The sequence below is a fragment of the Schistocerca serialis genome, chromosome 3 (genome assembly GCF_023864345.2).
Source record: "Schistocerca serialis cubense isolate TAMUIC-IGC-003099 chromosome 3, iqSchSeri2.2, whole genome shotgun sequence".
NCBI classification, from domain to species: Eukaryota; Metazoa; Arthropoda; class Insecta; order Orthoptera; family Acrididae; genus Schistocerca; species Schistocerca serialis.
In genome coordinates, this window is record NC_064640.1 from 453,686,588 (window position 1) to 453,709,437 (window position 22,850).

The window sequence follows — 22,850 nt, forward strand, 5'->3', positions numbered from 1 at the left end:
CTAGGATCGCTCCAAGAATGCGGATTTAACTTAAATTACTCATACGATTGACAGTTTGCAGCTACTGTTTGCATGGTTTCCGCTACTGCGCCGTCCATATGAGCACAAATGAAGTCAAGTTTATGTCTAAGTGGCCAATGCTCTGGTAAACCGATCTGGAATTGATTTCTAAACGCGCGTGGGTGTAAGCCGTTCCCGCTTTCGTTGTAATGTTGGAATTTTCTGACTGTCAAGAAGCGATCACTGTCAAATTTTTCTATTCCACCATTCGGCGTTTGTGTTTTCACAACATTATCCGTTCCCTTCAACAGTGTCATGTTTTCTTGTATTCGTTCTACCATATTTGGGGTCCTGAGATGACAGATATACGTCCCATCTAGCATCGTATCTACGCAGTGGTGTGCAGTTACCTAAACCGTACCGTTCCTCGCGTATCGGACTGAAAATTTCGTTTAAATTTCCCGTTACTGGATCAGTGTTTTGTCTTCCTGTTTGATTCATATTGACCTGCAGTCTATAACCTGTTGTACTATAACTTGGAAACTGAGAAATTGGTGCATGTGTCATCGCAATTTGCTCTGTTCTCGCGTCACTCGCGTATGTTCGGAGGGTAGTCATTCGCTCTCTTGGAATGCGCGCGTTTACCGTTCCAAGATGCCATTCCAGGCGGGTGTAAAATTAATGTGAATAACGGAAAATACGGAACTCTAAAATGAAGATTTGGCCCTGTCTGACTACCCCCTGAAGCAGATCTTAGGATCTCTTAATGACGATATCTCCTCCTTCTTGCTGTTTAACATATAAATTACAACATAAACATAAATGGAATGATTAGGGGAACTATTAACTATTAAGTGATAAATGCTGTTCCTTTTTATACATCTATTGTAGATTAAAACCCCTTTATATTACAACTGTTTATGTATCAATGTATAATGGACATAAAGAGATACAAATGAATTTCCTAACTAATACGATTGATCAGTTGCCCAGATCTGCCCCTTTTATGGCTACGCGATCTAATATAAATAACGCGAGACGAGTGAAATCATCTACATACCAAACACTAGAAGACAATACTTCAAAGATCATCTACAGTGGTATGCAGTCTCAGTGGAAATAAAATTTAGGTGATCACAGCTTTTTAGCTTTGTAATCCTAATAAGCCAAAGCAATTAACAATATCACCTTATGTACTGGATCCGGTGCGTCGGAGTGATGATTCTCAGACACGTCTGCGACGATGGAAGGACCCCAGCCACAAAATAAAACTCTCTCAAAAAATAGGGCGGCTGAAGGCGGTCCTCTGACTATTATAATCTAATACTGTCTTCTCCTCTCCGTGTTCTACAGACAAGAAACGCGAACTCCTAGCAACAAACGGAATTCAGATACCGTCTCTACGTGAGTGTAGACAGAAGAAGCGATCTCAATCACTGAACGCTACGTACTCAACGACGACTCCCTACCTGGAGGCGAAATCCAGAATCATATCAGTTCGCAACAGTACAGTGCCTAACCGTCCTACCTATAAAATCTCCTGAGAGCAAAGACAGCAAATCCGTCTGTACCAACAAAAGCTGATACTGAGCGACCGTCAAACTTGGGTGCTCAAAACGGAAGACATTCTCTCCACCCCTGGCTTTCCAGCAGACCTCGGCTCCCCTCTCTCGTAACTGCAGAAGGCGAATCATAGTCTCGAAACCACGGAATACTCTCCCTCTCTACAGATTCTTCCAAACGCTGACCAACCGTATTTTAGTCTTTTGTCGTCCAGCGCGGAAAGTTTGCGAGAAAATACCTATACTAGTACAATGGTATGCTTCTCGGAGTAAAAAATCCTCGTAAATAACCCAGACTGCGATTTCCGAGGTAACGATTCCTCGTTCCTCTCTGCTGTGTCAAAGACCGCCACTGTATTGTGCTTCTGCGCTCAGGTTCCCAGACTGTCCATTTTGGCACTTCCTGTGTGAAGCAGGACCAACACACCTGTGCGGGCTTTTCCACCCAGGACTTGAGTTGCACCCTCTGTTTCATTTCCACTGGCGTTCCAACCTCTACTAGTATAGACAATCATTCATTACGCCGTTTTGATAATAAATACACTGTCACCTTTCATGCAATAAGCTTAACAACTATTTACAAGGTGTACGTGACAATGTCAGTCTTCTTTAAATATTCATATTTACGATATAAAACCAGTCAAATGATACTTAATTTCGGTTGTAAATCACGGCAAAGTTTGTAGGTGAGTGCTTGTAAGGTGCAGAATTACAGTCACTTCACACCATTTCTGGCTCCATTGTCTGTTGTGACCACACATTACCTGCTTCGCTCACCTGTGTTAACTGTTCTCTTCCCATTTGCTTCTGTTTCGTTTCTGTAATTATTGACGCAATCTCTTGTGGATATACGAGTGGAATATCGTGACTTTTTTTGTGTTTCCGCTACTGCTACGGAAGGTTACACAACTGACTTGTTTACTTCTTGATTTCTGTCCATCACTATGTCGGATGATACTACCGATTCCGTTGCCTCCCTACTTCTTCCCGTACTGTTCTCGATACATTGTTTCAATTCTGTACGAAGCTGTTCATACTGTTTCTCATTTTTCGAGACGAGGTTTTCAAAGCGTGTATCGAATCTTTTTAATGTGGCTCGCGTGACACGTTTTCTAACATTGAGCCCTTCCACGATTTGTTGCACCTTACCAGACGTCTTACGTGCTAAATTATCAACTGTTTGAATAACGTTAGACACTGCGTCCTGCACCTGGTCAACGTCAGAACGCATCTTTTTCTGGTCAGCCATTAACGATTGTATAAGTTCGCTCGAGTCTCTCGCCTCTCTCCGGATTTTAATAAACTGTTCATAAACTTCCGTTCGTAGTTTTTGCTGATCTTCGCGGACTTTTTCGAATTCAGCATAGGTTTCAAATTTGAGGCTATTTATCTCTATTAGACTATTTGTCTCTTTTTTAAATCTGCTGACCTTGCATTTGTTTCAGCTTTTAAATCTGCTTACCCCGCATTTGTTTCAAGTTTTAAGTCTGCTAACCCTGCATTTGTTTCAAATTTTAAGTGTGCTAACCCTGAATTTGTGTGCTTTACGACCATAGTGAGTTGCTTCAATATTGCGAACACACTATCGTCAACTGTCACTATTTGATGTAAATTTTGCCGTTCGCGTCTTTCACGTTGCGTCTCACCGACTTCTGCACATAGTGCGGACGCACTTACACACATTCTTTCTGTTGGAAACTGTCCCATATGATTTAGAATTACTATATTTGGTTCAACGTACTGAAGTTGCTCTTCCTCTGATTCTAATGCTTATGCACTAGATCCGTCATTTGTTTGTTTTTGTGAATTCTCAGACTGCGATACCAATCACGAAATTACCACCATTCCCTCTGCCTTATCACTACGTTCCGTTCCGTGACTCGCACTCGATACCTTTCGTTGTTCATCAGTCTCTATCGTGTCAAGTACTTCAGTTTGCCCTATCTGCGATAATCTCTGTTCTTCCGCCATCTCCTTCCGTCTAACTAACCTCTGTCTTTCTCGAAAAGCTCGAGGCTGAGCTCTGGTCAACATCAAGTTATATGATCTTACACGTTTCCAAGATATCATAGAAAGTTTCTTAAACTATGTAAACATCATTAGCAACGCCGTTCACTGTATGTAGTAGAATTTCAAACCAACTCAACAACGCCGTGAATAACTTCCCGTGGGCAAGCTACTTTTACACCAACATAAACATTATCCTATTTATTAATGCAACTTTCCTACACTTCGACTCACGCATTTACTCTGTTATGAGCGCTATACATACACATACATTGGGTAACCTCGTCATAAAAACAACAAACAAAACAGAAAAAAAAAATTTCAGTTCAAAAATTTTACTTTCCCTTTCTAATTTGCCGTCCAGGCAGACCAATTGCCATCCTGGCAGGGTCACCATTCTGTAAGGTTTTGAGGAGAGAACAACAACTGTGTAAGCTGTGAATATTTTTGGATTAATGTTGCAATCTTATCACAGAAATACACGCATTTACACAGTTTACAATGTTATACTGTTACGACAGTTGTCAAATGAACGCATCTCGTCCTCAGAAAATGAAATAATCCTAAACACAACAGTGATAAATTTCAACTAGAAGTTTCTTTACAAAATTATCCTTATAACTATGTCATAATGTTGACCAGTACTACCTGTCCATTTGCTCACTCACGCCATGGGACGCCCCCTTAGAGCTTTTTGTGGTGCCTCCCATGGTACAGCCTCTGCTTCTGCCCAAGCAGGTTCCATACAAAGCATTTCCTCTCACTGCTTCTTTCATCAACTGCTCATTGACATGCATTATATAGGAGCGGCGTGTTAATGCCGTCAATTGAGTGTCATCCCTTACATACTTATAGGCAAATCTGCTCATTACCGCCGAAGTAAGTTAGGTGTCATATTCACCTTCCCGTTACAATGAAAAAACTCTTATGTAAGGTGTGAAATTTACCTTCATTTATTACGACACCTTACAAGATTAGTATACTTTGTTATTTTGGTTGGGAAACTGAAGTAAAGATTGCTCCTAATTACGCAATTAATGATAAAGTTTGGCCCTAATTACACAACTATCTGCTTAGTGCTACAGAAGGACTGCCTAAAAACGCAATAGAGCTAAAAAATTGACAATATCATACCACTGGTGTTATCTTGCTGAGAAAAGTTTCACAATACCACTCGAAACTAGTGCAGAAATACTCAAACTCCACACTTTACCTACAAGCTGGTGGAAAAAAAACTAGGTTGTAAGGTACTATGTTTACTCTTTTTGGTGGGAAATATGTTTAACTGACGAGATGCTTACACTGGACAGAGAGGAGTTTCATAAGTATGCAGCTGACTTCTGTATATATCGCTGTTTGATGTCAGAGTTCGTTACAGAGGCCTGCTCGACAGTCACTCTGCAACACCAGTAATCGAGGCAAATACACACTACCACAACCAATGGAAAATGCATCCCTGTTCTAATTACACATCCAAACTAGGAAAAAAAGAAGAAAAAAACAGAACTCATAATCAACAGGTCATTTAGCAAGTCATGTACTGAGGAAAATCGTCATCCTAAAATACTCCAGAGAGAGTGGTAGGTGAATGTGCGTTCTCCTCAATGTGTGATCACAAACTAACCAACTTGGAGGTAATCGTACCATCTCCCCCTTCCAGGCCTCATCCGTTCCTCTCCTCACCGTAGGTAGGGATAGAGATGTGTTCTATCTTGCTGCTGGTGGTCCATAAAGATAACCTTCTGGTAGCAATGATATACTGTCTCCAACCTGTAGAAATCAGTCACAGGTAGACAAAAGACAAGAACGAGATTCTTCTTGCAACCTGTAGAACGTATTTCTCGGAAAGACCGGACCCCCCCTGGAACAACAACGAAATTCTGGAAAAATTTCCAGATCGCTTTTTCAAATGTCTACTGCTTAGAAAACAGGAAGCCCTCCACCTAAAGCGAGTGCAAACTCAGAGTAGACTACCACTGATCTGGCTGCAGAGTCTTCAGTACAAAGGGTACCTAACCAGCATGTCGCTGGGCACTCAGTTTTACCAGTGCTGACAAAAGCTACACATACAACAGAGCATGATGCCAGCATCCCTCAGAACATGAGATAAATGAGGGCTATCCTGACTGCGGGTTGTTTGCTTAAAAGGGCAGCTGCAACCTCCTACAGAACTCGCCCACCATGCCTCCAGCAGCCCACCCAGCAAGCGCACACTGTTCTGAGGGGGAAAAACACTGCACTGTAACATATGTATTTAACATAAACGCATCTCTTATAATGAAGCATCTATTAAAAAGGAGAAAAAACAATCGAGATGATAATGTTGTCCATCCACGTAAATAGGCACACTCCATTTCCTTTTAGTTTTATAAGCAACATTGGTATCGTATTTGTTTGGAGTGCAGGATACAATTCACATCTCAGTACTTTGTGACATCGAAGCAAGTGCACCACCACCGATTACATATGACCAAAAATTCAGAGGCCTATACATATCCACCCTGTGCAAAATTGGAAACAAACTTCCACTATTTTGCTGCGAAAACTGCCGATCACAGCAGAATGTGCTCACTTTTTCGAGGATAAGAGCAAGGAAAAAAAGCTAGAATTTAAACTCCAAAGACAAAAATCTATATTAAGCAATTTCTTTCAGCTTGATAAACAAAATACACTACCTGAGAGTGTCTCTCGCGTACAAAATAGTATCTCTAAATAAAATGTCAAACACATGTGTATTACAGACAATTCATACACGAGAAATAACATTAGAGAATACGCCATTAGCTCACATGTCGGAAAAACACAATCATTTTACGTTGCACAACAACAGGCTATAATTCAATAGGGCGTTGCTGTTTAGCACTCTATGACAAGTCCAATTTTACAAATGCAAAGCTATATCACACCTGCGTTCACTACAAAGCATGAGAGCCAGTCTTGCAATACCACCTCTTGTAAGATCTTACCGAATCTCTCTCTTACATTACCTCTAAATCAATTATCATCCTCATGCTTACATTTGACGTTTTATTTGGTCCATAACTCCCCTCTACCGACATGTCTGTAATGTTTCTATCATACAGCAGATTCCTGCGTTCTAGTTTTGTAAGCAATTTGATCATCACTGCCTGTTTCACGCAATCTACTCACATGTCAGGAGAAAACACCATAATTTCTAGGTTCCACAAAGAGCTATAGTTCAAGTGGTGTCTGCTTTACAATTAGAGGTTATGAAGTATGAAATAACATGGGACTTGACGTAACACTTATTTTAAAAACAGAATCGTGACGATAATAGAAACAGTCATGATTCCATGAGAATACATACAGCCGATTTCTATTTCTTTGATGAGCAAAATTGGTGTAGTTCCGAAAGAACAATCTGGATATAAACTTTAGCCAGTCATACCACTCCTTGTAATAGAACCTCCTGTAAGATTTTACCATGTATCTCTTTTCTGATTCATCGAAAAAGAAATGCAGTCTGTGTGTTGACATCTAACATATTATGTATACACGTATTGCTCCATTGGAGCATATGGCGAGTGCTCGAAGTAGCTTGCACAGGTCCGTGTAAAGTTTTGTCGACTGTAGTGGAGGAGGACCATATACAACAGACTGTCAATCACAAGAGAGGGTTCCTGTATTGATCCTTCATAAGCTGTTTAATACATTGTTTTTTTTCTGCTGTAACACGTCCAGGCGGTATATGAAAGATGGTTCAAATGGCTCTGAGCACTATGCGACTTAACTTCTGAGGTCATCAGTCGCCTATAACTTAGAACTAATTAAACCTAACTAACCTAAGGACATCACACACATCCATGCCCGAGGCGGGATTCGAACCTGCGACCTTAGTGGTCTGTTTTTCTACCATGAATTCGAGGTCTGTGTCTGCTGCTAAACCGAAATTAACATATTTCGAGTCTTTGGATCTTACAGAAATCTGGACATTGCATCGCGTAAACTATGCTGCTCCCACAACACACAGGTTGGTAGAAATTGACAAAAATGTGGAAAATATCGCAACATATGCAAACTGGAAGAGATTGCAGCATTGTAGAGATGCCATGTTAATAATACGCACGTCAAGTAGGGTGAGGACGATACCCTGTGCAGTGGGGAGGTATGAGGCATCATCTGCAGGGAGCGCGTTGCGTAGGAGGATGGCGACGCCACTACCAGTGTCGGAGGCGTGAGAAACGTAGGTGGTGTACCAGGTGGGCACTCGGGAGTCAGCAACGAACACCGCCTATAGGAGTGCAATGTCATCAACCGCAGAGTGGATGGTGTCTCGTAACACGGCCAGTTTGCGAGGGGCTCGGCTGGTGTGAAGATTCATTGTGGCGACACGATATTGCTGTGTACAGTCCATTGCAGTCGATGCAGAATGCATGATGGAGGCATCCTGCAGGTGTAGACCCGCCGGGTCTGCCGCAGTGGCCACGATTACTGGCAGGGCGCCGGCTCAGGCGCCTCCATGGGATGTTCTCGTTCGGACATGCTGGTGATCTGATCTGCTCCTCGTTCAGCATCATCGGCCCAGGATGCTGATGCCGAAGATATGTGACAATCGTTTACTGTCGGAGTGGGGCAGGCAGGCACTGCAACATTAGCTGCAGGGGATCTGTCATCCTCATGTACTTGCGAGACGGAGTTCGCGTTCTGGTTTGAGAGAGGATTCATCACAGGAGGGGCAGCAGGAGTGGTCATACCTTGTGACTCGACGAAATGTGAGTCACCATCAGACATCCGTTCGTCACTTTGCAAGGCCATCTGAAGGAGAGCGTCGTCGAGGGTGTTCGTCGGCATTTCTTGCGTTTCCTGGGCGACCGCTATTTCCTAATGTGTTGTTCCGAATCAGACTGTGGTTGTTCATCATCCGACGCTATACCCGTCTGGATAAAGGCAGCAGTCAGCACGACATCTAGTTCGACGTCCATAGTTCGGGCAGGGTGGTTCGTCACGGTCTGGAGAGTGAATTTTCCTGTTGCTAGCAGTGGGGGTGACACCATGCTGGTCTCGTCGTCTTGTTGTGGTGCAGTAGGGGCATTGACGAGGCTTCAGGCGTATCCAGAAGTGGGGTGGCTAGGTTCCGTGGGACGTGAACGTCGATGCCATGATCATTTCACCCAGCGGTGTCTGTATCAAACACCGGTTTAAACATTCGGACAGGAGCACGTTCGTGGCTGGCCTGGTACATGATGATGGCCCGCACACCGCCAATCATCAGCTACGATGGAACGTGCTTCGTCAGCACAGTTTTCATCTGCCGGACGCCATTTAATACTGGGTAGGCTGTAAATGTTTGACACTTCTCCGCGAGGTGACCAAAAACGTTTCCATATGGCTGGAAAGCGGCAATGACCACTTCCTGAGGCACCTCGAACGGGAGTTCAAACCCCCGCAAAGATCGGAGACCGAAGCCCGCATGGTCCATTGTCATTGCACCTACGTGTCCATCACAGTGTTTAAATTTTAGTCTGGCGGCGTGTTGTTGGACAACTTCAGCGCATAGCTCCTCCGTCGGCATCTTGATTTATACAACTCTTCCTTTGATGGAAAAATGTATTCCGATCACGTTCAGGAGGTTCAAACGCAAATACTCTCGTATGAACGTTTCAACTTCAAAAGCTCTCGGTCGTGGATGTTCGGCCTTTAACGTTGCTTTCATCGTTGCACGGCAGTAAGAGTGCACCATGAGGTACGGTATTAGTGGACTCTATAAACACGAGTACCGCGACGCGGAGGTGAACGATGCCGAGAGCGGAGCGTTGGCCGGCTCGCGTGGCAGTTCCACACGGTACCACGGCTGAGAGCCGACTGAGCCGGACTGGGATACCAACACAGGTCTCTGCTTACTAAGCAAATGCGCTGCCCAATTCACCATCCGGACACAGTGGTCAGCGCTACTGCACGGACTACCCAAGCAGGCCTCCCCTCAGACTCAACTTCTCAACTTATCCACACACTTCTGATGTAGTGCCCGTTGCATATCATTTTCATTACTCGCAACATTTCGCCGATTACCGGAAGAGTTCGAGTGTGGTGTCCGAAAGAACAGATACCACATATAAATTAAGGCAAGGACGACCAACTGATCATTTCAGTGTGGATGCACATCGCGCTCGAACTCTTATGGGGATCGGCGAAATGCCGGGAGTAGTGAGGATAATGGGCAAGATCCACTACATCATTAGTGTGTGGATATGTTGAGAATTTGAGTCAGACGGGACGCGTGCTAGGGTAGCCTGTGCAGTTGCTATGACAACAGAGCCCGGATGACGCAGTGATCAGCGCATCTGCCTATTAATAAGGAGACCTGGATTCTAATCCCTAACCGGCACAAATTTTCAACTTACCCCATTGATTTAAAACAGTGCCCACTGGCAGCTTATGCCATTAATTAATTTGTCTTGATTCATAGTCGCTGCAGGATCAAAATGGTGTCTGTACTTCCGGACATGTCCGGAGGAACAGACACCACATACACTCCTGGAAATTGAAATAAGAACACCGTGAATTCATTGTCCCAGGAAGGGGAAACTTTATTGACACATTCCTGGGGTCAGATACATCACATGATCACACTGACAGAACCACAGGCACATAGACACAGGCAACAGAGCATGCACAATGTCGGCACTAGTACAGTGTATATCCACCTTTCGCAGCAGTGCAGGCTGCTAGTCTCCCATGGAGACGATCGTAGAGATGCCGGATGTAGTCCTGTGGAACGGCTTGCCATGCCATTTCCACCTGGCGCCTCAGTTGGACCAGCGTTCGTGCTGGACGTGCAGACCGCGTGAGACGACGCTTCATCCAGTCCCAAACATGCTCAATGGGGGACAGATCCGGAGATCTTGCTGGCCAGGGTAGTTGACTTACACCTTCTAGAGCACATTGGGTGGCACGGGATACATGCTGACGTGCATTGTCCTGTTGGAACAGCAAGTTCCCTTGACGGTCTAGGAATGGTAGAACGATGGGTTCGATGACGGTTTGGATGTACCGTGCACTATTCAGTGTCCCCTCGACGATCACCAGTGGTGTACGGCCAGTGTAGGAGATCGCTCCCCACACCATGATGCCGGGTGTTGGCCCTGTGTGCCTCAGTCGTATGCAGTCCTGATTGTGGCGCTCACCTGCACGGCGCCAAACACGCATACGACCATCATTGGCACCAAGGCAGAAGCGACTCTCATCGCTGAAGACGACACGTCTCCATTCGTCCCTCCATTCACGCCTGTCGCGACACCTCTGGAGGCGGACTGCATGATGTTGGGGCGTGAGCGGAAGACGGCCTAACGGTGTGCGGGACCGTAGCCCAGCTTCATGGAGACGGTTGCGAATGGTCCTCGCCGATACCCCAGGAGCAACAGTGTCCCTAATTTGCTGGGAAGTGGCGGTGCGGTCCCCTACGGCACTGCGTAGGATCCTACGGTCTTGGCGTGCATCCGTGCGTCACTGCGGTCCGGTCCCAGGTCGACGGGCACGTGCACCTTCCGCCGACCACTGGCGACAACATCGATGTACTGTGGAGACCTCACGTCCCACGTGTTGAGCAATTCGGCGGTACGTCCACCCGGCCTCCCGCATGCCCACTATACGCCCTCGCTCAAAGTCCGTCAACTGCACATACGGTTCACGTCCACGCTGTCGCGGCATGCTACCAGTGTTAAAGACTGCGATGGAGCTCCGTATGCCACGGCAAACTGGCTGACACTGACAGCGGCGGTGCACAAATGCTGCGCAGCTAGCGCCATTCGACGGCCAACACCGCGGTTCCTGGTGTGTCCGCTGTGCCGTGCGTGTGATCATAGCTTGTACAGCCCTCTCGCAGTGTCCGGAGCAAGTATGGTGGGTCTGACACACCGGTGTCAATGTGTTCTTTTTTCCATTTCCGGGAGTGTATATTTCAGAATACGTTCGCAAAGTAGGTGACCGTTGATTTACTTCTTGGTGTGGTTCAGAATTGTTCTGCTAAATTCAGTTGATTTTAGGTGTCATTTTCGATGAATAATCTGAATGAATCTCACTTAAGGTGTAACGCTGGAGTTTCAAATCTACTATTTGATTCCAGCGAGGTCATTCCATACAGAATCTATAACTAATCTCATTTTGCAGGAAACACTGCATTAGATGCAAGTTCTAATCTCACCACAGGTTAACACATTTTGCCTGCTTTTTACGTCTTGTCTTACCGAACTATAAGATTCCAGTTCTAAAATGATTAAGAAAATCTTAACTTCAACGCCTTTAAAAATGAACTAACAACAATCTTGATGGCAATAAAATATTTATTTGCCAAGTTAGTACTGTTATCAGACTTCCCTGTAAATTCATTCTGTATTTACATATCAGTATAAATGGTCTGAAGCGGACATAATCTGACCGACACGGTTACCACCGCAAATAAATACTTTATTGCGGTCAGGACTGTTTCCAATCAACTTTTATTACATATTTTTGCTGATACAAACATCTCAGTTTTTGTGAATACACGATGTGTGGCACTGAGTAATTTATTAACTGGATTTCTTTTTGGATCCACCCTCACTCTAAGGTTTATGTATTTTCTTGGTCATCCAGAAACGCTCACTGGATCGGAGGACTTCACGTGGACACATACGATATCCAGCTCATAAGTGCATAATATCTTGCTAATGTGTGATGTTTTGATCAAGCTTGTGTGAGAAAACGTCCTTGTTTTATTAAATTAGACTTTTGTCGTAAGGGTATCCTGGTAAATTGAAATTTATTTGTATTAGCACAAAGCATAGGTTTATGGCTTCTGTCGTTGGTTTTTCGAATGTAACAGAAAAAAAATGGGAGAAGACTTAATCACCAACAATACATACCGTCATTAAGTAAAACAATCTGAAGATGGTCAGCCAGTTTTTGAATTCCTCTCCTGTAGAAACCTAATGGTTTGGAGATAAAGATTTCGTTAACCCAAGTTTAAAGATCATTTCCGCCCACAAAGGAATTTTCTTAGTTGCTATTCCATAAGGAGCGAGAAACATAAACATTTGAGGGCGCTAGATCGAAAGAAGAGCGAAGGGATTGCGTTCCAAATGGTTCAAATGGCTCTGAGCACTATGGGACTTAACATCTGTGGTCATCAGTCCCCTAGAATTTAGAACTACTTAAACCTAACTAACCTAAAGGCATCACACACATCCATGCCCGAGGCAGGATTCGAACCTGCGACCGTAGCGGTCGGGCGGTTCCAGTCTGTAGCGCCTAGAACCGCTCGGTCACAACGGCCGGCCGATTGCTTTCCATTCAGGCTCTTGGATAGGTTCTTTTGGCAGATCAGCGTAGTGTCGACGGGTGTTCTCCTACAGTAGCGTCCGCAGCTCTTGGTCTAGTGGCTAGAGTTATTACTTCTGGTTCACGGGGTCCCGGGTTCGATTCCCGGCCGGATTTGGGATTTTCTCTGCGCTGGGACTGGGTGTTTGTGTTGTCCTCATCATTCTATCATCATCCATGAAAGTGGCTTGACTGGACTGTGTAGAGATTGGGAATGTGTACGGACGCCCCACAAACCAAACATCATCGTACAGTGGCAACACTAGTTGAAATTTCGTTGTTCACTTTTCGTATGTTGCGACCAGTAGATGCCTCAATTATTGAAACAGACGCCAGGTGCGATGGAAACGCCTCTGGGATACAGTTATTAACACAAAACGTCTTCTTCGTGCCACAAGAGGCAAAATGTTACATATTGAGGACTCACACTGGCCTTAGGCCCTGTTTTGTTTTTTGATCGGGTCAACCATTATTTTCTGTTTGTGAGGTTAATACAGAGTGATTAAAATGCCCGTCTGACCATTCATTTAGGTTTTCCGTTATTTCCATAAATCGACCTTTTTGTGATTTGTTGTTCGTCTTAAACTTCTATGTGATTGCAGTCAAAAAACACTGCTATAAATGTCACATATTCTGATACTCACAAACTCACTCATGAAGGTCTGCGGGGTTTAGCGGTCGGCAGTGCGGTTCAAAAATGGCTCTGAGCACTATGGGGATTAACTTCTGAGGTCATGAGTCCCTAGAACTTAGAACTATTTAAACCTAACTAACCTAAGGACATCCATGCCCGAGGCAGGATTCGAACCTGCGACCGTAACGGTCGCGCGGTTCCAGACTGTAGCGCCTAGAACCGCTCGGCCACCACGGCCGGACGACAGCCGAGCAGAATGGAAGTACTTTGTTTCCGCGTGTAGCGCTAGCACGCTCGCGTTGTTCACTTCCTTCGGCCGAAGCTAACGTAACGCCGTAACGCGACAAGATCATGGGCAATCAATACCGAAAATCAACACCGAAACTAGTTTTTACGAACGAATTTGCTAGACCATCAGCACTTAATGTCGAGCTCTTTGTAACGGAAGAGTCCAAGATCCCGGCTACCGACAAGGTCGGCATCCACGGTCTGTGTGAAACTTATTAACGACGCTACATCCGACAAGGTTCTTAGAGAGATGAAACAAGGACTCCGCTTCTGTCACACAGACTCTAACCTTCGCATAGTTGATATTGGCCATGCCAGATTTGGACTGCGGGCTATACGAATATTCGAACTACCTTTCGAACTCCCGATGGTAGACGTCGTGGCTGGGCTTCGCCCCTACGGCGTAATGCAAGAACACGTGGCAGAGAAGTGGACGCAATTTGATACCATTCAGTCCTCAACAGAGTGTGCTAGGTGTGCATTGAACTCTGACGGCACGTACCATCATACATCGGGCCATTTGAGGACCATCCTAAAACGTGCTCCGAGTGCCTCCAACGTCGGATCACACAACTTCCACCGCAAGACGTGGCACCCCCACAGACGCCGAAAGAATTCCCAGTAACGTGCGCGACGGCGCTCGCAACGTCTCCGTCGGTCCAGACGCAACAGACCGACGTAGCAGTCCGGAACCACCCTCCACTGAACGACGCCTGGCCGATCAATCAGCGTAGCCAGTTACAGAACTCCGTACATAGGCATCGATACCACCGAACACTGCAGGCACCGCCAACAGCAGGACGGCAATAAATACACTCATCGCACCAACAGAAGCCTTTGTGCCGGCGACGCGTGAGTCAATGCAATCGTCCGACATGGAAGGCCACACACGAAACCAGTGTTCAACGAAACGCGGAAAAAGATGGTGCAGGACCTTGTCAGTACGTGGTATCTCTAATTTGGAGGAGGCAGAAGAACTGATCCGCTGACCACGAGGCTCATAGCATTGCCACTGACTCCACCGCTGCAGAACGGACGGCTGGGCGGACGGAGCCCGTCTTTCCGTCATCTGCGGTGAATAACGATCAGCAGGAAGCCTCCATTGCCGGCTATGAAGTCACTCTGTTCCTTCGTATCAACCACCTCGATCTTACAGAACGTGAACAGACTTCTGTCCCAACATCGTGGGTCGAGGACGTCGAGACCCGGCAGGACACGGATCCGGGGCCCGCCGAGGTCTGAGCAGCTCCTGGAGGGCCGTGGTAGGCTGTGTGACGTCCCTCGCGAAGTTCGCTTCTCTTCACCAACACAATGGACAACCATGCTCAACGACTGCATCACCAGTCTTAGCATCTGGCCACGATGACTATGAACATGGTTAGCTCTCCTCCAAAGATCTAACTCCTGAGAGAAACAACACGACCCAGAGGAATCGACTTTGCATTCCTGCAAGAAGTGCGAACCAACGCACTCCCGAACTTTTATGACTACGCAACGTACGTGACGCCTGGTGGTCCCACAGATATCGCCGTGGCGATTTTTGCGCGTGATGGTATCGAAGCCACCGACACTTATCCCCTCACCGCAAGAAGATCAGCGGTGACGGCACTCGACACCCGATTCATTAACATTATTGTACCGATCGGCACCACCAAACTTCATGACCGAGCCAAGCTCCACTCTGCTGATATGCCCTCCCCCCCTTTTTCCTATGATGGTGCGAGCACAGAGTCTTCGATGGAGATTTTAAATGCGTCATTCATCCCAAGGACCAAGTCCTTCACTAAACGCCTAGTCCATAACTGGATAGATTGATTCACGATCTTCACTTGTGCGACACGTGGGAAAAGATACAAAACGACAGCTCTGGAAACACGCATCTTACCAGCAATTAGGCGAGCCGACTGAATCGCATTTACATGTCATGAAGTCTTAGAGAAGGATGGTGGCCGCCGTACGATGGCTTCTGGCCTTCTCTGATCACAGTGGCTATATCTGCACGACGCATCTCCACCCTCAACAAATCTGGCGCAGTAACGGCCTTTGGAATATAAATGTAACACACTTCCAGGGCCGGGACTGCCGACAGCAAGTCCCCGCAACGTGGGCCAGATGCGAATGACGTCTCTCCCGATACCACTCGACTTTGGATTGGTGGCACTTCTAAGTCAGGCCGGCAATCCGCAAGTCACTTATGCAGTTCAGCAAGGACACGCTGCGTGACACCGGCAGACCCTGGACTTTTACTGCACGGCGTTCAGGGACTTCTACTCTCTTTCCCCATTGTCGGACAGACAACGAGAACGACGCAGAATTAATGCTCACGTATTATCGTTGAGGAAGCTGAAATCGTTATAGGTATGGAAAGCTGGCTGAAGCCAGAGATAAATTCTGCCGAAATTTTTACAAAGGTACAGACGGTGTTTAGAAAGGATAGATTGCATGCAACCGGTGGTGGAGTGTTCGTCGCTGTTAGTAGTAGTTTATCCTGTAGTGAAGTAGAAGTGGATAGTTCCTGTGAATTATTATGGGTGGAGGTTACACTCAACAACCGAGCTAGGTTAATAATTGGCTCCTTTTACCGACCTCCCGACTCAGCAGCATTAGTGGCAGAACAACTGAGAGAAAATTTGGAATACATTTCACATAAATTTTCTCAGCATGTTATAGTCTTAGTTGGAGATTTCAATTTACCAGATATAGACTGGGACACTCAGATGTTTAGGACGGATGGTAGGGACCGAGCATCGAGTGACATTATACTGAGTGCACTATCCGAAAATTACCTCGAGCAATTAAACAGAGAACCGACTCGTGGAGATAACATCTTGGACCTACTGATAACAAACACAGCCGAACTTTTCGACTCTGTATGTACAGAACAGGGAATCAGTGATCATAAGGCCGTTGCAGTATCCCTGAATATGGAAGTTAGTAGGAATATAAAAAAAGGGAGGAAGGTTTATCTGTTTAGCAAGAGTAATAGAAGGCAGATTTCAGACTACCTAACAGATCAAAACGAAAATTTCTGTTCCGACACTGACAATGTTGAGTGTTTATGGAAAAAGTTCAAGGCAGTCGTAAAATGCGTTTTAGACAGGTACGTGCCGAGTAAAACTGTGAGGGACGGGAAAAACCCACCGTGGTACAACAACAAAGTTAGGAAACTACTGCGAAAGCAAAGAGAGCTTCACTCTAAGTTTAAACGCAGCCAAAACCTCTCAGACAAACAGAAGCTAAACGATGTCAAAGTTAGTGTAAGGAGGGCTATGCGTGAAGCGTTCAGTGAATTCGAAAGTAAAATTCTATGTACCGACTTGACAGAAAATCCTAGGAAGTTCTGGTCTTACGTGAAATCAGTAAGTGGCCAGAAAGAGCATATCCAGACACTCTGGGATGATGATGGCATTGAAATAGAGGATGACACGCGTAAAGCTGAAATACTGAACACCCTATTCCAAAGCTGTTTCACAGAGGAAGACTGCACTGCAGTACCTTCTCAAAATACTCGCAACAGCACGCTCGAAACAGCATATCCAGACACTCCGGGATGATGATGGCATTGAAACAGAGGATGACACGCGTAAAGCTGAAATACTAAACACCTTTTTCCAAAGCTGTTCCTTCTCTAAATCCTCGCACAAACGAAAAAATGGATGACATCGAAATAAGTGTCCAAGGAACAGAAAAGCAACTGGAATCACTCAACAGAGGAAAGTCCACTGGACCTGACGGGATACCAATTCGATTCTACGCAGAGTACGCGAAAGAACTTGCCCCCCTTCTAACAGCCGTGTACCGCAAGTCTCTAGAGGAACGGAAGGTTCCAAATGATTGGAAAAGAGCACAGGTAGTCCCAGTCTTCAAGAAGGGTCGTCGAGCAGATGCGCAAAACTATAGACCTATATCTCTGACGTCGATCTGTTGTAGAATTTTAGAACATGTTTTTTGCTCGAGTATCATGTGGTTTTTGGAAACCCAGAATCAACTATGTAGGAATCAACATGGATTCCGGAAACAGCGATCGTGTGAGACCCAACTCGCTTTATTTGTTCATGAGACCCAGAAAATATTAGATACAGGCTTCCAGGTAGATGCTATTTTTCTTGACTTCCGGAGGGCGTTCGATACAGTTGCGCACTGTCGCCTGATAAACAAAGTAAGAGCCTACGGAATAATCAGACCAGCTGTGTGGCTGGATTGAAGAGTTTTTAGCAAACAGAACACAGCATGTTGTTATCAATGGAGAGACGTCTACAGACGTTAAAGTAACCTCTGGCGTGCCACAGGGGAGTGTTATGGGACCATTGATTTTCACAATATATATAAATGACCTAGTAGATAGTGTCGGAAGTCCCATGCGGCTTTTCGCGGATGATGCTGTAGTATACAGAGAAGTTGCAGCATTAGAAAATTGTAGCGAAATGCAGGAAGATCTGCAGCGGATAGGCACTTGGTGCAGGGAGTGGCAACTGACCCTTAACATAGACAAATGTAATGTATTGCGAATACATAGAAAGAAGGATCCTTTATTGTATGATTATATGATAGCGGAACAAACACTGGAAGCAGTTACTTCTGTAAAATATCTGGGAGTACGGAACGATTTGAAGTGGAATGATCATATAAAATTAATTGTTGGTAAGGCGGGTACCAGGTTGAGATTCATTGGGAGAGTGCTTAGAAAATGTAGTCCATCAACAAAGGAGGTGGCTTACAAAACACTCGTTAGACCTATACTTGAGTATTGCTCATCAGTGTTGGATCCGTACCAGATCGGGTTGACGGAGGAGATAGAGAAGATCCAAAGAAGAACGGCGCGTTTCGTCACAGGGTTATTTGGTAACCGTGATAGCGTTACGGAGATTAGAGCGCGCACGGAGGCTTTCATACAGTCGTTCTTCCCGCGAACCATACGCGACTGGAACAGGAAAGGGAGGTAGTGACAGTGGCACGTAAAGTGCCCTCCGCCACACACCGTTGGGTGGCTTGCGGAGTATAAATGTAGATGTAGATTTAGATGTAGAAGCACCGATTAGGTCTGTAACGCACTATCGACACGGCAACAGCGACGGATATAATGGAGGCAGTCTCGTCTGAGGACGTGGGGGATGTCTTCGACAAAGGTTCGGGCAATAGGTCTTCAGGGCATGATGGAATACCAGTCGAGTTTTACCAGATCTTGTCTAGCGGTTCTAGGCGCTCAGTCCGGAACTGCGCGACTGTTACGGTCGCAGGTTCGAATCCTGCCTCGGGCAAGGATGTGTATGATGTCCTTAGGTTAGTTAGGCTTAAGTAGTTCTAAGTTCTAGGGGACTGATGACCACAGCTGTTAAGTCCCATAGTGCTCAGAGCCATTTGAACCATTTTTTTTACCAGATCTTCCGTGACATCAAGATGCCCCACTGGGTTACAATGTTCCAAGAAATCACACCCCTGGACCGCCTACGTCAGTCGAAGGACTTCTCATATCGGTACACAACCCAGCAGGAGGGCAATCGTTCAGTGACTGTCGACCAATTACAACGTTAAATGTCGACTACAAGATCTCCGTCAGGCTTTTGGCAGGCTACATTAAGAAGACATTGTCAGTGATCCTCGCCCCAGAACAGAAGTTGGGGGAGGGGGGAGCGCGAACGTACAAATGGCCACTGGCGACAGCAGGGAGCCGCGCGGGGTTAGCCGAGCGGTCTTGGGAGCTGCAGTCATGGACTGTGTGGCTGGTCCCGGCGGAGGTTCAAGTCCTCCCTCGGGCATGGGTGTGTGTGTTTGTCCTTAGGATAATTTAGGTTAAGCAGTGTGTAAGCTTAGGGACTGATGACCTTAGCAGTTAAGTTCCATAAGATTTCACACACATTTGAACATTTTTTTGACTGCAGGGACTTAACAGCGATCACCTCGGCGTGCTGTCTGAGGGCGGCGATCGTCTCCATCGATTTCAGTAGGGCCTCCGATAGAGTGTACCAAAACCTATTCCCTATGGTGATGGACTACAAGGGATTTTCCCTGAGGCTCATTGACACCCTGCGGCGCCTTCTGGCAGCAGCCATCTTTCAAGCCTAGATCAATGGACGGACGGTAGACCCAATACCCATTAAGAGGTATCTATGACGGGGTTGCTCATTTGAACCTATCTTTATGCACCTGCGCTCGAGCCACCCCCCGGGGGTCTCAATCACACGATATTTGGTATCACACTGCGGGACGTCACCTTCCGCTGTAGGACTTGCGCCGACGACATGTTACTCTGGCTCGTTCCATGAATGAAGTCTTCAGAGTATTGAACTGGATCAAGCGATATGGACAGGTTGCGGGCAGTCTTCTGAACATTAACAAGTCGGCGGTGCTGGATATGAGACACGATCTCGGGCCGGGCGCTGTCGCCTCACTCCCGTCAGATACTGAATTGAGATGTTTGGGAATCACGTTTATGAAGGATGTGCGAGGAACGGCCATGGGAAACAGTCGACGGCTACTGATGATTGTACGCGTGATGGTGCGCCAGAACCTGCTCGGAGATTTGAATCAGCTGCAACGTGTGGAATACCTGAACCTCTACTTGGAGTCAAACGTCAGTTACGTGGCACAGGTGCCTTCGGTTATTTCTTATGCACAGGACGCGTATTGAAAATACATTATGACACTCTCACCCTCCCCTTAAGTGATAGAGGGCTGGTACTGGATAACGACTAAGCGTGGGCAGCTGCCCTTTATTTGAGCAATATGTGAAAATGATGGACAAGTCAACACGCCTTCCTCACGGGTCGTCTATTGGAGGTCCTGATGCCGGTCTGTCACGTCACACCGTTGTCGGTCGCGACACAGCTCCCCCACGTATCGACATTCATTCGTGAATACAGATATGTGACCACTGATCTCCCCGCAAAGCACCTGCCGAATGTGAAAGATTTTTACACCCTCCTTCTGCGGGCAGTACCCAAGTGTCAACTGGTCACGAGTGCGGAAAACGATACGCCACAACTTTGTACCAACCACTGTACGCGAGACGTGGCATCAAGTCAGCAAGAAAAAATGTGCGACGAGACACCGGCTACACGCTATCGCATTAACAGACTCCCCACTTTTCTCCTACTGTCGCCTTCAGCACACCTGTGGACACTATTCCACGTTCGTGTCGCCGTCCGGCGTTTGGCGACTGACACAGATCTTAGCTTGCTACTTCCGTGTCAAACCTGACGTGATTGAACCTCGGACTCTCCTGTGTCCAGATGACTATTACTTTCCCCCAGCAAAATATCATGCACTTAGATGGTTGATGGAATGACCATCGATTACATCTACAGCGAAGGGCAGAAGTTGAAACTTGAATATTGGTGGTATCTGCAAAATGTTCACAACACTCTTGCACACATACCGAGGTACCGTGCTCTCTATGCAAATTGTTTACACAGTGTTTCCGTAAACCCCCTGTATCGCTGGGGAGTGCTAGGATAAGTGGATGTTCAGCACAGGAACACCTTGAAGACAGAATGACCTGATTTGTAAGAAGTGAGGAGGGAAAGAGATTGGCTGATGCAAGTAAAATTACATTCATTGAGGCATCAGCAATGCACCATGAGTCCGTTGCAGATATTTTAGGCTGCATTGTTGGAGGCAGAAAACGCGATTGACAGTGGACAGCAAAACTCCATTCGTATCATTTCTTGAGGAAATATTATTTTAGCAGTAGTACCACAAGTAATATACAAAGTTATTTCTGTGTATCCCATGAATCAAATTTTATTTTTGGCTTTCCGTTTTACAGAATTTTCATGTAGGCACATTTACTAATTATAAAAGCGATAAGGTGCGTGCCTAGAAACCGGGAGATCATGGGTTCTAGTCTCGATCGGATGACCGGGTTTTTAGTCTTTCTTTTAACCTAGGTTTCACTTGTCAACAATTTGAAGTGTCCCTAGAAACAACACACGGTTCGGATTCCACGTTAAACTGTTAGTCCCCTTGCTCCAGCTGAGTAACTAGGTTTGTTAGAGACACTCAGGTCGTCAAAGAGGCGTCCAATACGAAGAATTGAATCAGGGCACTGAGCCAAACGAAATTATAATTATTATTGTTGGCTATAAACATAATTAGGTTTTACGGAGCCCTCAGAGAGCGAGTCTTATTCGCAATTGTCCGGTTTTTTTAGGTAAATTTTGCCATAGTGCATTACATACATCAGTAACCTTTACATTATATGCTGCATGAGAAAAGGTCACTACGCCCTTATCTACGTAATTTATGAGACGAAATGCGGTTTAAAAAAGTAAAGATGAGAGTGTGTTCGATATCTGGCCTTTGTGTTTACACTGCGCCATATTTATGAGTAGGCCGTAAATACGTACACACAGAATGACAAGTGTAAAGTAATATTTGCAGCAGAAATATTCGTATCCTACAGTGTTGCCAGTTCGTGCAGCTAGCTGTTATGTGATGTTATTTCAGTGATTACAAAGTCGAGTGAAAAACACACATTGGGTAGACAAGACAGCTAGTGAATATCGATGTTGACGAACAAGGAAATGAATGTTTCGAACAGGTTGTAATCAACATCCAAGGAATTAGAGCTCTCTTTCAGTATGGAGCATCTTTCTTTACAAGAAAACCCTGAACTTATGCTCCGTGTGGATTGGTGGTCTTCTGGAATGATTCTAGCGACGTATTCGTATGGGCTCGGTTCGTACATTAGCCAACCATTTTTAACAAGCACAGACAAATCCCCTTTTGCTCTGGTAACACAAGCTGAACAACGTAGGGATTCACCGTGGTTTCAAATCCACATTGAACATGACGTAAACTGGGCCATGAAAGAGGCGGATGTCACGACAGGTAGACATTCTGTCATCAGTTTGCATTCTTACACGAGAATTTTTTCTTTTTTATTAATGAGACAGTCGTCATATAAGGTCACAGAGCACTTATTTCTTGTTGTATCTAAACTTGATATGTTGAAAATATTTATGCTTAATTGCTATTCTAACTCATATCTCTCCTTTCTTTGGGTTTGGCTCCTCTGAGAGGATGGTGCAAAAGAATTCGATAGT